General features: G+C 42.3%; 1 protein-coding gene across 1 annotated transcript in view; it reads right to left on the bottom strand.

Moving 5' to 3' along the window:
* Nucleotides 1-15,360, bottom strand: part of LOC126484308 (glutamine synthetase 2 cytoplasmic) — a 444,933-nt gene that overhangs the window by 305,171 nt on the left and 124,402 nt on the right. The gene's annotated exons all lie outside the window — the stretch shown is intronic.

Here is a 15,360-nt window from a genome sequence, read left to right as displayed (position 1 = left end):
GATAAGTCGTAGGGTCAGTATTGCCTCACGTGTTCCAACATTTCTACGGAATCCAAACTGATCTTCGCCGAGGTCGGCTTCTACCAGTAAAATAAGACTAGAAGTAACGTTGTAGAAAGAAAAAAAAGCTGGAAATAAAAAATTAAAAAAAAAACAAGATGAAAACAAAATGATAAAAAAAATTAAATAAGCCTTGTGTTGTGTGCATAACCAGTTCTAAGCCTGGATAAAATGTGAAGGGACGTTCTTATTAAAAAATGGTAGATAGAGTCTCTCCCATTATTGCGGCTTGCTTTGCCGGTCGGAAGACCTACGACTAAAAAATGTTCGTGATCGGAAACACCATGTTGACGTCACAGGTTGCAAGGCCCACAATCGGTAAGTCCGCGACAGCCACATGTGTGACGCACGTAGCCGACGCTTGGCCGATATTGTCTTTCCCTTCTCCCTATCCGGGCACCGCACCCGCCATACCTCCATTCGCTCACGAATACCACAATAATTACACAGCGCTCGTCACAGACAATACTCGCAGATTGTGAATGGATCTGGTTGACGTCCTAATGAGCAGTATCCAGCATCCAGTGCAGAGCTTCACTCGTGCCTTTCTACGTTTTTAAGCTGGCCAGATTCTTGCAACACAGGTATTTCTGAAACACTTTCATTGATTTCTTTATTTTCACCGGTATTCTAAATAATTGTAAGATATTATACTATTTAGTTTTTCTTCCTTTTATTGATACATGTATTTCATCGCTCTGGCTCCATCGTTAGTGTTCTCTGAGTTTGCATGCTGTTGACACTAAGCTTTGATCTAACAAACTAAATGCTTGGACAGTGCTATAAAGATCCGTATCAGTCGTTGTACTTTGCGTACAAGTGAGCTAGTTCTCATGAGAGGTGGGAAACTTTATATAACCAATGGAGCTACTTAGCGTGTACTACAATGGAGTGTTTCTTTTCAAATCTCTCATTGAAATCTCTTTGAACAGAAACAATAGTGAATTTTTTCAGTTTGAAACGCCATCAATGTAAATCATCTTTTTAATAATTTTAAAATACTTGTACAATGCTCACCCTATTTCAGTTTTCTGTATTACACATTACGTTTTAGAAATATACAGACACCAAAGCAACAGCCTGATGTAATACTGAATTAAAAGATTGACGTGGAACACAAAAAAGAAATAAGACCCTTTTGGGAAAGGTAACTCTTCCATCAAACCACCATATATACAATTGATCCTACGTGATTTACTTATCATATAACTTCTTCGTCTGTATACAGTAGCATATATTATTTTTCAAAACGGATCAGATAAGAATTCAGTTTAGTTTACATAAAAAAGAAGTTAAATGAAGTAAAGTGTATTCTTATTTTTTTAAAATTATGTGGCTGACATTTTTGAAAAAGAAACTAAGCACAGTTCTTGTTCATGTAGAAACAGCGAGGTAAAATATATAAAACAGTATCCACTGATATACAACTTTACATTCTTTGCACATCACATTAGTAGACGAAAAAAATAACACCTCTGTAAGTCTTGAAACGCCAGATATATGCAAAATCGTTGGTGAAGTTTGTAAACGGTGATTGGGTTAACCTCAAATGCAGTGCCATCGATGAAAGAACACATAGAACACGCACAGAACAGCAACATTCCACATCAGTTTCAAATCAGTTTTACATACTAACCACCAAAAACATTTTTCAATCAAAATAATATATTTAAAACATTCTAGATATTTTGACATAGTTGGTTTCCTAGAACCATTGCACCGGAGGTAAACACCGGAAATGCCACCTGACGATACAGCAAATCCCCCGAAACGCGCCGAAAATAACAAACTTAAAATTTGGTGTCAGGTTACCTTGTATTTTTGTTGATATTTTACTAGTAGAGTGGATGAGCACAAACGTACGATGAACAGAACAACTCACTCCCATGCTACTCTTGCCCAGAGTTTTGTCTCGAATGACGAAGTTGTGAAATTGCCACAAGCAATTACATGAGAGGTTCGTTTTGTGACCATATGGACGTGCCCGGAGAGTTGCTTTGATATAAAGTTTCCTAGTTTCTAAGTGAGAGCCTCTGTGGTTCAAATGGTTCAAATGGCTCTGAGCACTATGGGACTTAACTTCTGAGGTCATCAGTCCCCTAGAACTTAGAACTACTTAAACCTAACTAACCTAAGGACATCACACACATCCATGCCCGAGGCAGGATTCGAACGTGCGACCGTAGCGGTCGCGCGGTTCCAGACTGTAGCTCCTAGAACCGCTCGGCCACCCCGGCCGGCCGGGGCATCTGTAGAATAAGCGCTATGTTTCACAGTAGAAGACGCATCTACTTTTCGTAGTCAATTGTACAGAACTGTTCCATTCTTATTTACAGCTATTTCATTCCCTCGCCCGTCATGGCTGAATGTAGGCAGCGTTCCAATACTCGTCTGTTCAACAAAATCATTCTGATGTCTTTATGCTTTTTAATTGTATACGCAAAATTGTCAGCACTTTATTTATGTCTGCTATTTTGTGTCCTGAACTGCTTGTATTTAAAACAGACAATCACGAAAACAGCCAACAAAAATTTATATCCGTTAGTACCAATACCTGAGCTGCCTCATTTTTACCTGTTCACTGAGTAGCAAGGACAGAATGTGGACAGCTCGAGCGCAGTTAGATCCCGGGGATACAGCGTGTGACGCGCTTCTAAACCGCACTTTGATCCCTGGACTCATTGCGTCAGAAGACACAGGTCACCGCTGTGGGAACATCGGAGAGAAAGCTTGTTGTTCCTTCACACTCACTGATAGTCAAGGTCGACAGCCGCCGGTATGTGTGAGGCAGGATCACAAACAACGCAGGCGGAGGGGGAGCCACAGGTATGTCGTTTTACGGAAGCTCTCCAACTCAATAAACCAGTCTACAGCTTACTTAAAAAAAGCTGATACCGCAGCTAACAGAATGAAAACATTCTGGAACGCAAATAATCGAAGGTTGCTCCAATATTTTATGTTCCTGTTATCAGGTTCGTAAGAATGAGGTGTTCCCAGAACAATTTTGTTCAATGTGGATTTTTGCTCGTTTCCTCGATCATTCACAGCAGACGTAAACATAACTCAGAAATACGAGTGTCAAAAGCGTCCCGATGGTACATCATGTCCATTTTTACCTGAATTTCAATGAGAAATTAGAAGCAACAGCTGAATGTTGGAATATATTTTCCATTTCTGGTCCACTTTTTGTGCAAAAGTGGATTCATCAGCTCGGCTAGACACCAAAAGCCTGACATCATTTAATCACACCGTGAAAAACTCAGAAATTACTAACAACTGAGTTGTCTCATCATTAGTCTGACGCTTACGAAACTAATTCCCTCACTGCGGTCCGCGAAATCTTGCTGTTCTCAACATAAACTTGAAAGATACCTGTCTTCGTAACCGATGTCGCTAACTCTCGACTAGGAGATAGCTGGCTTGAATCTTGGTGGTGGAAGAATCTTTCACCTACAGTATTCGGCTGTGTAGGGGGGGGGGGGGGGGGGTGAGATGTTGACGTGAAGTTTCTTATCACCAAGCTTTCCGTCATTATTGTAGATAAATTCCTAACATTTGCTCAGTGTCTCATTGAAAATGGTTCAAATGGCTCTGAGCACTATGGGACTTAACATCTGAGGTCATCAGTACCCTGGAACTGAGAACTACTTAAACCTAACTAACCTAAGGACATCACACACATCCATGCCCGATGCAGGATTCGAACCTGCGACCGTAGCGGTCTCGTGGTTTTAGACTGTAGCGCCTAGAACCGCTCGGCCACCCCGGCCGGCTGTCTCATTGACTGAGGGTATGCAACACTGCTGATGGGGATAGGTCTGTTGGTTAGGGGTATCAAGTTCGGCGGCCACTTGGTGGTATTCGAGAGTGGTAGGCTGCGTGCAGGAGCGAGGTTTCATTTTCCCTCTTCTCTCATCATCGTACAACCCAAAGATGTCACCACACTATACAAAACACATCCATTATAGATGCCTACATTCGACTGATACTCTTAAGACATAACTGCCAGAAACCGGTAGAAAAGGAGCCATTGTGAGCGGAGAAGATTTTGAAAAAAAAAAAAAAAGATCGATGTTTAGATTTGGTAACTGAATTAATTTAGTGTACTAAGGAAAGTAACAACAATCAGCTTGTCGGACTACTTCTTCCCATATGTATGTAACGCTATTATGTTAGTGTTCAAAGCGTTTTGTATTCGCTATTAAGATTACAGATATCTGGTATAATTAGGCTTTTGCGAATATGGTTGAAACAGCATGTAAGACACGTATCTTAAGAATGCAACCAGCAAAATTTTGTGACAGAGAAATTCTGCAACGAAGATCTTTACTAAATATGTACGTCATTTCACATTGTATCCTTTAGTGTAAGCTTCTACTTGTGCTTTTGTCGGGGTATTTAATTATCGCTAAGGCATTACTCATATTTTATTTTTATATTTATTCCTTGGTTCTCAGGTGTTTTCTTAGATTTAACATGTTCAATACAGGCTGGCTATTACATAAAGGCATGTATTTGTCACTAAAAATGGCACTGTTAAAAATTTACAGATATTAATTTTGTAATGCCGTTTTCTCTTTTGATACCGTAGAATCTGAAGGTGGGGGTCACTGTGTACCGTGAAACATAATGATTGTTATGATATTATAAGTGACATGTAAGTTCATACAGAAGACTTTGTTATTGTGTATGTGTCTAAAATGTTTTACTTGAATTGTAAGCCAAACGGAATGAGAAACAGTTCAGAACCACAAACTATACCAATTTCCATATGGCAAGCTCCATCGGGAAGATTGTAAAATGCAACTGGAAAAGCGAGCCGGCCCGTTGGCCGAGCGGTTCTAGGCGCTACAGTCCGGAACCGCGCGACTGCTACGGTCGCGGGTTCGAATCCTACCTCGGGCATGGATGTGTGTGATGTCCTTAGGTTAGTTAAGTTTAAGTAGTTTTAAGTTCTAGGGAACTGATGACCTCAGATGTTAAGTCCTGTAGTGCTCAGAGCCATTTGAACCATTTTGAAAAGGAATCGTACTAAACTGCATTCAGTATTTCCCCACAAACTGGAATTTCTCTGTTTGTGCTGGAGAGGAATATCACTTGCTTCATATAGAATCGAGGTTGTAAGGTGCCTCTTACGCGAGGAAGACATTTTTACCAGTTTTAATAAATTATTGTCTCTTGATGATGTATTCACGATAGTTAGGAAGTGTTGTAGTCCGTAGCCGGTCATGAGTCGGAGAGCATTTCCCACTCAGGCTGACTAGGTGACGAAGCGATCATATGTCGCGCGTAGTGGGGTGGGGCTCGATGCTGGACCGTAGCAACAAGCGTCAGCCTGGGAATTATACATGACGGGAAGTACCGCAATCTTGGCGCCAACGTCACCGATTTTGTTTATTTATATTTAATAATTAAAGTCATTTATGACAATATGAATACTAGGAGGAGCCTCTGGATGTTTAAAACTATTTATCGTAATTTTGCCTCGTTAAAATTCACACCCGTTCATTAACAAATGCATAACTTAGTATGTACGAACTTGATCGGAAATACACGAACTATGACGAAACTAGTAAGAGATACGGACTGTGCGCTAAAGTCGGCAGTCGGCGTTAAAAGCTCTTCCTGTCTTGTTCGATGGTAGCCATGCTCTCGTTTACGAGTAGTTTGTGACATGAGTGTTTTATTATTGATCTAATAGGAATAAAAGCGATATTACGGCATTCTGAATGTTAATTTCGAGTAAATAAATACCCCAAAGTTGACCGACAGCAATTTCAGATAATTAGCTTCCACCGACAGAGACATCCAACGCGCCAATGAAGAATCTGCACGGGACGACATTTACGAGAGCTGCACCGCGCACAGGTAGGAGGAAGTCCGACGACACGACCCACCAAGGCGGATCAAGAAAGGTTCGACTTACACTCGCAAATTCCGGGCGGAAATGCTGACCAGTCATACTGTACGTCACATATACCAACCTCTACGGACTCGCGGCTAAGCTGAGTAATAACAGTATCAGTTTAGAAGCTAGGGGATCTTGCAAGGTTCAAACATAACGAAATTCGTTGATGTATTGTGTCTAAGAGGGGTTTTCATTTAATTTTTAACAGATAATGAAGTGAAGGAACTTAAAACTTCGTTGATATTCTAAGAATCTAAACTGGGTCATTCACTTAAAGATCAAGTGAACTATATATTTAGACTGAAGCAACGAATGAAAATTTGTACCCAGGTTGGGATTCGAATCCGGGTGTCCTGTTCATTAGGCAGATGTGCCAACCACTACGCCACCCTGACACAGAGGCTTTGCACAACTGAACGGACTTTCCTCCTCAATCCGAATCCCTTTTCACACCTCAGCCCACTTGTTTTCCCCCTAAACTCGAACAGCAGGGCAAAGGCTCTCCGACTGTATTGGAATAGCACCCCGGCACCGAATAAAATGGGGAATGATTAAAGCACATACGCCTGGGTTTCAGACAGGACCCTCTTTTCGTTCGATGCTGAGGTGCTATTCCAATAAAGGTGGAGAGGCTTAGCAATGCTGTCAGCAGAGTCAGTCAAAGTAGCCTCATACTCGGAAAATGAGCATAAGGAAGCAATCTTGCATCGCCGTTCTAGGCAAGGTCCTAACGGAACTGGTTTGCCGTTCCCTTCCTCCGTGCTGTTACAAAACGCCACGTTTGTATCTGAGCGTGATGGATGACAGTTATGAGTGTTTATACAGGGTATTAGCATTAGGTTCTTGTTATTATGGATGAATGGAAGGGAGTGGGTGAAACCCAGCACCAGCACATAACCTATTCCTCTGGAACAGGGAGTCACCGAGATTAACGTCCCATTGCGACGGTCGGGTCACCATTTACAGTGTCACATGCCCTCACTTCATGACACGCTGTGGAGAACTTGGAAATTTCATCCAGGACAATAATCCAAAGACTGGTAACCAGGATCTTTATACCACCCCGTCTTCTTCCCTTCCTGGCCAAACACTGGCAGTAAAAATGTTCCACTAACAAGATTGAAACTGGCTTACCTCCGAATCAAGTGACAACACAAAAGGCTGCATTAGCGATCTCGGCCTCGGATGCGGGTCGTGAGCATAATGTGTCATACCACAGAGTCGTCGCTTGGGTAGTATAATACTCGGATGTGTAGAAGCACGTCAAACACCGATCGCAGCCTCAGTAGCATGGAGTGCATCGCGAAGAGTAGTTTAATGCACAACGAAATAGAACGATTCATGTATGACGCCTGTTCTTTCGGACATACATGAGTAGATAGGGCTAGACGGCCACTGATCCCTTCTGTGCAGTTGCACACATACGCTCGACCTCATATGGGAATAAGTGATATGCTCGAGTACTGAGGACGATGAACATTGGCACTACGTCAGTAGTGTGTCGATAAACTGAAAATTTGAGTCTGTCAGGGACTCAGAAGCTGGAAATTTGGGTTCGAGTCCCGGTTAGACACAAATTTTCAACTTTCCCCATTGACTTATGTCACTGACAATTTGCAGATACTGTCTTTGTTTCATTTTATTCAAATACAAGAAATAACTACAGAGCTGACAACGACCTCAGGAGTTGAAAATTTAAGCCAAACTGTGTGTGTGAAGACTCAGAGCAGTCTGTTCGTCAGTGGGTGACCCGCTGACAACTGTGCAAAGACTGGTGCATTTGCTGAAGGGTTAACAACACGTTGTAGGTTTAGCACTATCGAGATTTGAGCATGAATGAACTGAAGAACCATTCGGATAAACGAATACTGTTAACGTCTGGAGTTAACAAGAAGAGACTGCGACTACATGTACGACTTTTCTGAGGTGGAATTTTAATGAAATACGTAACTGATTAAAAAATAATCTAATGTATTCTTTATTAGTCAAACAAATAGCCGGGTCGATTAAGTAGCGTGGTTTGTGGGAATGTAGCGTAGAGTAAACCACGCTTTCCTAGAGTGCAAAAGAGCCATATGGATTTGGGAAATTCGTGCCCTCTGCTGGCGAAGCCACCCTGCACGTGGACAAGAGAAGCTGACGGCGGAATTCCGGCACTGGGCTAACCCGCCACGGTGCATTGACTGACACCTACTTACTGTGAAGAGTTGGTGAATCCGGAGGCGCACCTACCCAGACTTGGCACCCATACTTAACCAGTCAATTAAGGGCGAGCGTTTTAATGTTGATGACGTTTGTAATTAACCCTAGAAATACCAACGCATTTTTCAATAACACGCATTACCAAGGAGGTGGGTGGGGGGGGGGGGAAGGAGGGGGGGAGGAGGGGGTACTTTATAGCTACCCCAAAAAAAGTGGAAAAATAAAAATCGCTAATTGTTGTTGACGTATATTAACAACATACATTTTAATCACTAACCGATGTGTTAGTAGTGTCCTGAACCTGAAAATGTGTTTTAGCACACTCTAAGCAACTGCCAAGGGGGGGGGGGGGGGGGGGGGGAGGTTACTTATGCTCATTCTCAAAAAAATTAAAAATGCAATTTTCATTAATTTTTGTTGACTTTTACTCATTACATACTTTTTGAAGATATTGTGATATGTAAGTAAGGGTTAGAACCTGAAAATATTAAATATGACATTCATTGGGAAAAGTGACATATTCTAGTAAGACTTAAATTTTTAGGTTGAGTGCGACTGAAAAATTTACAATATATTTTTGGCATCTAGCAGAATAATTCATTAAATACAGAAAATATTTTTTCAAATATTTAAAATATAAAGTGACTGAGTAGATTTAAAGGATGGGCACAAAACCCCATCCTCACTCTCACCTCCACCTCTTGGTGTTGCGAGGATTATGCAGCGATATCTTATAGTACAGGCAATGTATCTAAGATCAGTAGCAATCTGAAGGTTATTCTTTCTTTGGCATTGTTGCGGCAACACCCCTCTGTGCAGACTTCACAACCAGTGGCGAGCCAGGGCTATAATATTACAGAAACAGCACTATGCAAAACCGCTGTCTGATGCAAAGGAGAGAGAAATTTTATCGTGCTGTCTGCCTTGCTCCGACCGAGTGCGGGGGCCTATCACAACAGGTTTGGGCAGAGCGACTGTGAATACTCGCCGCTGAGACCCTGTCAATATCTTGTCATTGTCTACTACCGAAGCCGAGACTTACTCCGCGCCAGTCGGCGGTTCCACATGGGCCAACCAACTTGTTTTCGTATAGTCGATTCATCCACTAGCTGTTGGTCTACGAGCGCCTGCTAGACATGTTTCCGGGGCTCGAGTCGGACCACCTACTAGATGACGTCATCCGGTCTCTGGACGTCTTCAAGGGACGTTAGGTTTAGGGCTTGCGCACCAGCGCGCCACGCGCCTGACTGACTTCAGTGGCAGCCGGCTGTCCACCACTCTCGCCTGCTGCCTGCCGACGCCTGACGTCAGGCTCACATCTGCAAGGCCGCCACCAGCCCGGCAACCACTCCTGGCCGCGGCCAAACACATCATCCTACGCTATGTAGCCACTGCTGCCTAGGGTTCAATGAACGCTGTTGAGTCATCACCTTCAACAACAGCCGAGCATCTTACTGAATTAAGGATGTACTTCCTGAGCTCTTCTGATTCCACGACCGCCGTACTGATGGTACCACGCAGCCCACCGTCGTGCACAAGACATTCTCGATTAGAGACGGCCATTCTGCGAATTAACGGAGTAGGCACCTCTGACATTATTACAGCACAAATCGCATACTTCTGTAAAAACACAGTAGTCGGTCTCAACGTGGTCCACTATAAATTAACAGTTTTTTGTCTCTTCTTTTCTCGTTACGGCTGTACTTTCCTTGCCCAGATATTCTAGCCAACTACACGTGCAGCTAAGTGTTTGCAGAACTGATGGATCAAAGCTCAAGAATAGTACTGGGCCCTTAGTAAGGCACAGCATAACGCAGCCTTTCAGTAACCAATTAGGAGGCGTGGGAGAGAGGACATGTGACGGCTTTCCTCCTTTGCCTACAGAGAGACTCGTCTGAATCTCCCTCTGTTGTAATTAGCATCTCCTACAGAGCAAAAGGCTTTCAGCCGCCTGCCACTACCTTTCATGTAGTTTGCTTCTGCTAAAAGGCAACGGCCTCTATTGTGTTTCAGCTGTAACACAGAGCTGAAGGCTTTAGGCAGACTGCTTCCGCCTGTATTATTCCGCATTCGCCACTGAAATTTCACTATTCCTTTCAAATACCTCTTAACTTTTGCCATCCATCGCTCTTCCCTACAAAACTGGCACACTGGCACCATCTTTCCGAATATCTGAAATAAAGGAAGAATTTTCTGACTGTATCTGCGTAACTCAATCGATCCTCACAGAACAATTTCAGCCCACAACCCACTAGGCGTCCTGAGCACTTGCTCAGTGCTTGTCATATTAGCGGATAGTGCTGAGGGGTAACAGTGCAGCTGTCTGTTGGTTGTGTGGTATCACAGTCTTCAGGTCAGATGGGAGATGCTATAGTTTGACCGGGTTTCACTTCTTGGACTGTACTTCGACGATTTGGATGTATTTATTTTTTTGTTACGAGTATGTGACGGCATTTTAGTACGAGGTGTTTGAGTAATTCATTCATCCTTCCTTCAGATCAACTTATTCGTGGAATGTATGATAAAATAAGCGTTGATATGATAGATTTAGAGATAAGGGTAATATGCGTAGTGTCTTATTTAATTCAAGAATAAATTTAAACTTATAAGTCAAGTAAAGTCGTTAATGATTAAATTTCTAACTCATTATATTTATTTCCGACAACTAATGGATGAAGCCTATTCACATCTTGATAGTCTGGCCAGTAAATTTCTCGCATACACTGGTATACCGAATCTCTTGCCACACTACAACTACATGTCTGGGCTTCTTAGGTGAGACGAATTGCAGTCAGAATTGCAGACTTCGGCTCCTTCTGAGGAATGAGTATAATTTCCAGTAGCTCTACTCGTAGACTCTTCAACCACATCACAGAGAGGCAGTATTGTGTAACTAACTTCTCATAGCGCAATGCCGATGAAGACACTTCTCGCCTTACACATCGCTCTCTCCAAGATATTAAGCTGCTCTAACCCACACTATTACGATACCAGTTCCTCACTAACGCTCGTTTGTGAGACGATGGGGCAGCGCCTGGTGACAGCGCCTGGTGATCTCTTCGTTCTTGGCAACACCGAACGAGCGATTATGACAACAAGTGGAAAACTATTGCACCTCATCACATCATATGTAAAAAACAGAAGACAGTGTACCTCAATCTCACACATTAATGGGGAAACATTAAAAAGTTATACATCAAGGATCAGGTATATCAAATTCGGTGTGCCTCAGGGATCGCTAATTGGTCCCTTCCTTTTTATATGTTACGTTAATGACTTCCCAAAGACTGCAAAAAAGATACCTTCATTACAATGTATGCAGATGACACTTCAGGCCTTTGTTGGGGAAATCATATTCTTAAGCTCGGCATAGAGGTAAAAAAATTTACAGATATTGCAAAGGAAAAGTTTGAAAATGACAATCTAAAAGTCAACTTACAAAAAACAAATATAATCCTCTTCAATGTCGGTAATTTTCAAACTTGTATCGATTCTCAAGATAGTAATATTTTAGGTAAAATGTGATGTGAGTGTAAATTCCTAGGTATATGCATAGATAGCAAACTACTATGGACACAACAAATTGACAATGTATATGCAACGCCGTCATCTAGCCTACATATTTTAAGAAGAATAGCTCCATACGTCAATACCGAAACAATGAGGATGATGTATTTTGGTTTAATACATCAATTTCTAGCATATGGCCTTTCATTGTGGGGCGGGGCTTCCAAAACTCATGTAGACCGAGTATTTAAACTCCAGAAAAGAGTCTTGAGAATATTAAGAAAAAAAGATGCTAGAACATCATGTAAAGGATTGTTTATAGAATTTATAGAATTTAAAATTCTGACTTTCTATTCTATGTATATGTTTGAAACAATAGTATTAACTGGAGAAGATAAGAAATATACATGTCGTAAAGCAGAAATTCATGATCACAATACTAGACAAGTACAAAATTATCGTACGATACACAGAAGACTGTAAAAGAAAAGAGCAAACAGTCCATATATTAATGGAGCAAATAACTTCAATGCACTGCCAAATGAACTGAAGGTAATAACTGGAGAGACATTCAAAAAACATCTAAAATCGTGGCTCATTGAGCAGTGCTTCTATAGCCCACTGCAGAAACTAAAATCTAAAGTATTATCATGTCAAACAATTTGGACTACATTCTTAAGTTCCTATTATAAAGTAAAATTAGGTTGTATACTGTTGTATTGTACTACCAATTGCTATGCATGTAATTACATGTTTCACGCAAATAAATTACAAATTACAAATTATGTGGAGCTCCAGGAAATATCATCTCTTAACGTGACATCCGATATATCTGTGCCTCCACGCGTGACTACTTTGTAGCTTGGGAGGACGACGGTTCGATCCCGCGTCCGGCCATCCTGATTTCGGTTTTCCGTGCTTTCCCTAAATAGCTCCAGGCAAATGCCGGGATGGTTCCTTTGAAAGGGCACGGTCAACTTTAATCCCCGTCCTTCCCTACTCCGATGAGACCGATGACCTCGCTGTCTGGTCTCCTCCCCCAAACACCCCAACCCAACCCCTGTTCTAGTCAACAGTTGCCTAATGCTCTCTCTGAAACTCACACTTTGTAGCTGGAGAAGACTACAAAAGATACTGAAATTGTCGGCGAGACAATTTTTCCATAGGTGTATCATTCTGCGACGAGGATTATGAGCAGAATTGCAAGTGGATGAAAATTAATTTATGTGAATCATTGCTTTGTGAGTTCATCGAAGACAGAGTGGAAATGTAACAATAGCACAGATGCCTTCTCCAGCCATTTAGTCTTGTCCTGACAGCTCGTATGCCAATAGAGAAGGAGACTTCACCCGAAATTTTTGGGGTTTATTTGTGAAAAAGGGAGCCTTGAGTTGCTCTGTGCAGCTGTCGTCTGCTCTGGCAGTAAAGGTCCTCGCGCAAGGATTGTTTGGACTTCAAGTACGTCAACGTTGGTGATGTACGGCAGGGGTAAGGAGAGGACTGCACCTCAGTCTTCAGCCTCAGTTCCGATGAAGTACTCGGTTTCTTCGGAACTAACTAGAAATCTAAGGAAAATTTCTTCAGTCCTGACTGTGCACGAGCGTATGAGTGAAACACACGAGAGGGAGACTGACTTAAGTTGTATTCGGGGCGTCATCCTCCCATGAACTGAAGCCTTGTTTCAGTTTGCTGTATGCATTAACTGTTGATTGACTTGTAAGTTCTGTAGTCCACAAATGTAGTTCCCATTTTATTACCCACGTTGTGAGGCGAACGATGGCGAAAGACTGAGACCGTGGAAAATAATTCATCTCTGGGAATAAAGGAAATGTCAACTACTTATTACTTTTTCCTTTTCATGAATCAGTACTGAACGTAAAGTGCAATGGTAAGAAAGTGTTTTCTAAAGGTGTTTGTGTGAAGTGTACAGAAGTGAAACGTAAACGATCAACACTTCAGTCAAGAAGAGAAAAGAAGTATTTTAAATGGCGTGCTATGGAGGAATACTGAAAAGTATATAGGTAATACAACTAATAAAGAGGTACTAAACGGAATTGGGGAGAAAATAAATTGATAGCACAATTTGACTAAAAGAAGAGGTCAGTCGATAGGACACATCCTGAGCCATCAAAGAATGGTCAGTTTGGTAATGGAAACAAGTATGTGCATGTTTGTGGGGGGAAGGGATAGGGCAGAATTGTAGAGCTGGACCAAGGCTTGATTACAGTAAGCATGCTCAGGTGGATTTAGGTCGCAGTTATTATGCAGAGATGAAAAGACTTGCAGAGGATACTCTGGCGAGAAGAGCTGCATCAGACCAGTCTTCAGACAGATGACTCCAACAATAACATGTTCATCAACGGTGCGCTTGGAGAAAATCATGTCTCATGTTCAGGATAACGATTGCTTTGCAGTCGGTTTGTGATGCCTCTATAGACGACAAACACACAAACAGATAGCCACACTCATACATCTATATATACAGTCATACATAGCAATCGTTGTCCACCATCAGACCAAATAGACTTTTAAAAACTTGGATAGATAAGACAAGAAAAATGATTGCAGAATTTATTGATTTCCGGTGATCAATAAAAGAAGCTGAGAGCCTATCATGAGCAAATAACCTCAGTATCTGATATAAACGACAGAAACATATAAAAAACCGGACCAACGAGAAAAGTGATTTGCCATAGTCATTGCTATAATGCGTATGAAATAACGAAATTTTGTTTATTACGCCTACACCGCATAGCAGGAAGAATATAGATTAAATCTGTAGGTGATCTGATGGCATTCAGGGTGCGAAATTTAGAAATCAGACCTGCCACCTCTGACGTCAACAATGACCTAACCAGAACGGGCATCGAGACGAACTGAGCTTGTGTGAGAGGTATGGGTATATCATTCCATTCTGCTTCAGTTCTGTGACAGAGTTCAGCAAACATATAGTGGCTGGCGAATTGTGTTGTGCCAGCATCCCAGCAACCCCATGACAGGACGTTTCCCATGAATCAGCGGTCTGAAGTACTTGCTGGTCTAGGCAACAGTTGAACACCCTCTGTATCGACATGGGTCGGAACACCACGGGCGAGATGTAGTCTTGCATTACCTTATCCAACGTTAACGTCAATTGTATCTCGAATAGCCAGCAGCCTAGACAGAAATGTAACGGGTGCTGTCTAAATTACCGGCGACGTGAACCGAAGGTGATCGTATTGTGTACCCGGTTGCAATCCATACCATCGTGCCAGGTGCTTGACCCATAGGATTATGACGAATGCAGTCTGGCCCAGTTCCTTCTCGTCGGAGCCTCCTTAGACTGATATCTTCATCGACTGTGGAGCTTTGTTCCTGGACGGACCATTGTCGGCGCGCTTCTCTTTGCTGCCGCATTAACAAGAGCTGCAACAAAGATCTCTGTGCCGACAGTCCTTGGTGTTCGAGATGTGTCACTGTCCGTGCGGATAGGTGTCTTGGTGCAAAGATACCCAGTTCCTGGATTAAGGTACGTGATGTGATTGTATGACCCTGTCTGGTGGAGTAAAACCTATATCTGTCCTCTCAGGCGCTAGTCGCGTGACGCCGTTGAGATCCTGCACGGCGTTGAGTACAACACTCTAGAACTCATCGTTCCGTATTAGTGTGGCAGTAGTGGGATACCGTCCAACGGGAGCAGCAAA

Source organism: Schistocerca serialis, chromosome 1, assembly GCF_023864345.2.
Source record: "Schistocerca serialis cubense isolate TAMUIC-IGC-003099 chromosome 1, iqSchSeri2.2, whole genome shotgun sequence".
Lineage (NCBI taxonomy): Eukaryota > Metazoa > Arthropoda > Insecta > Orthoptera > Acrididae > Schistocerca > Schistocerca serialis.
This window is presented reverse-complemented; position numbering and strand designations above follow the sequence as displayed.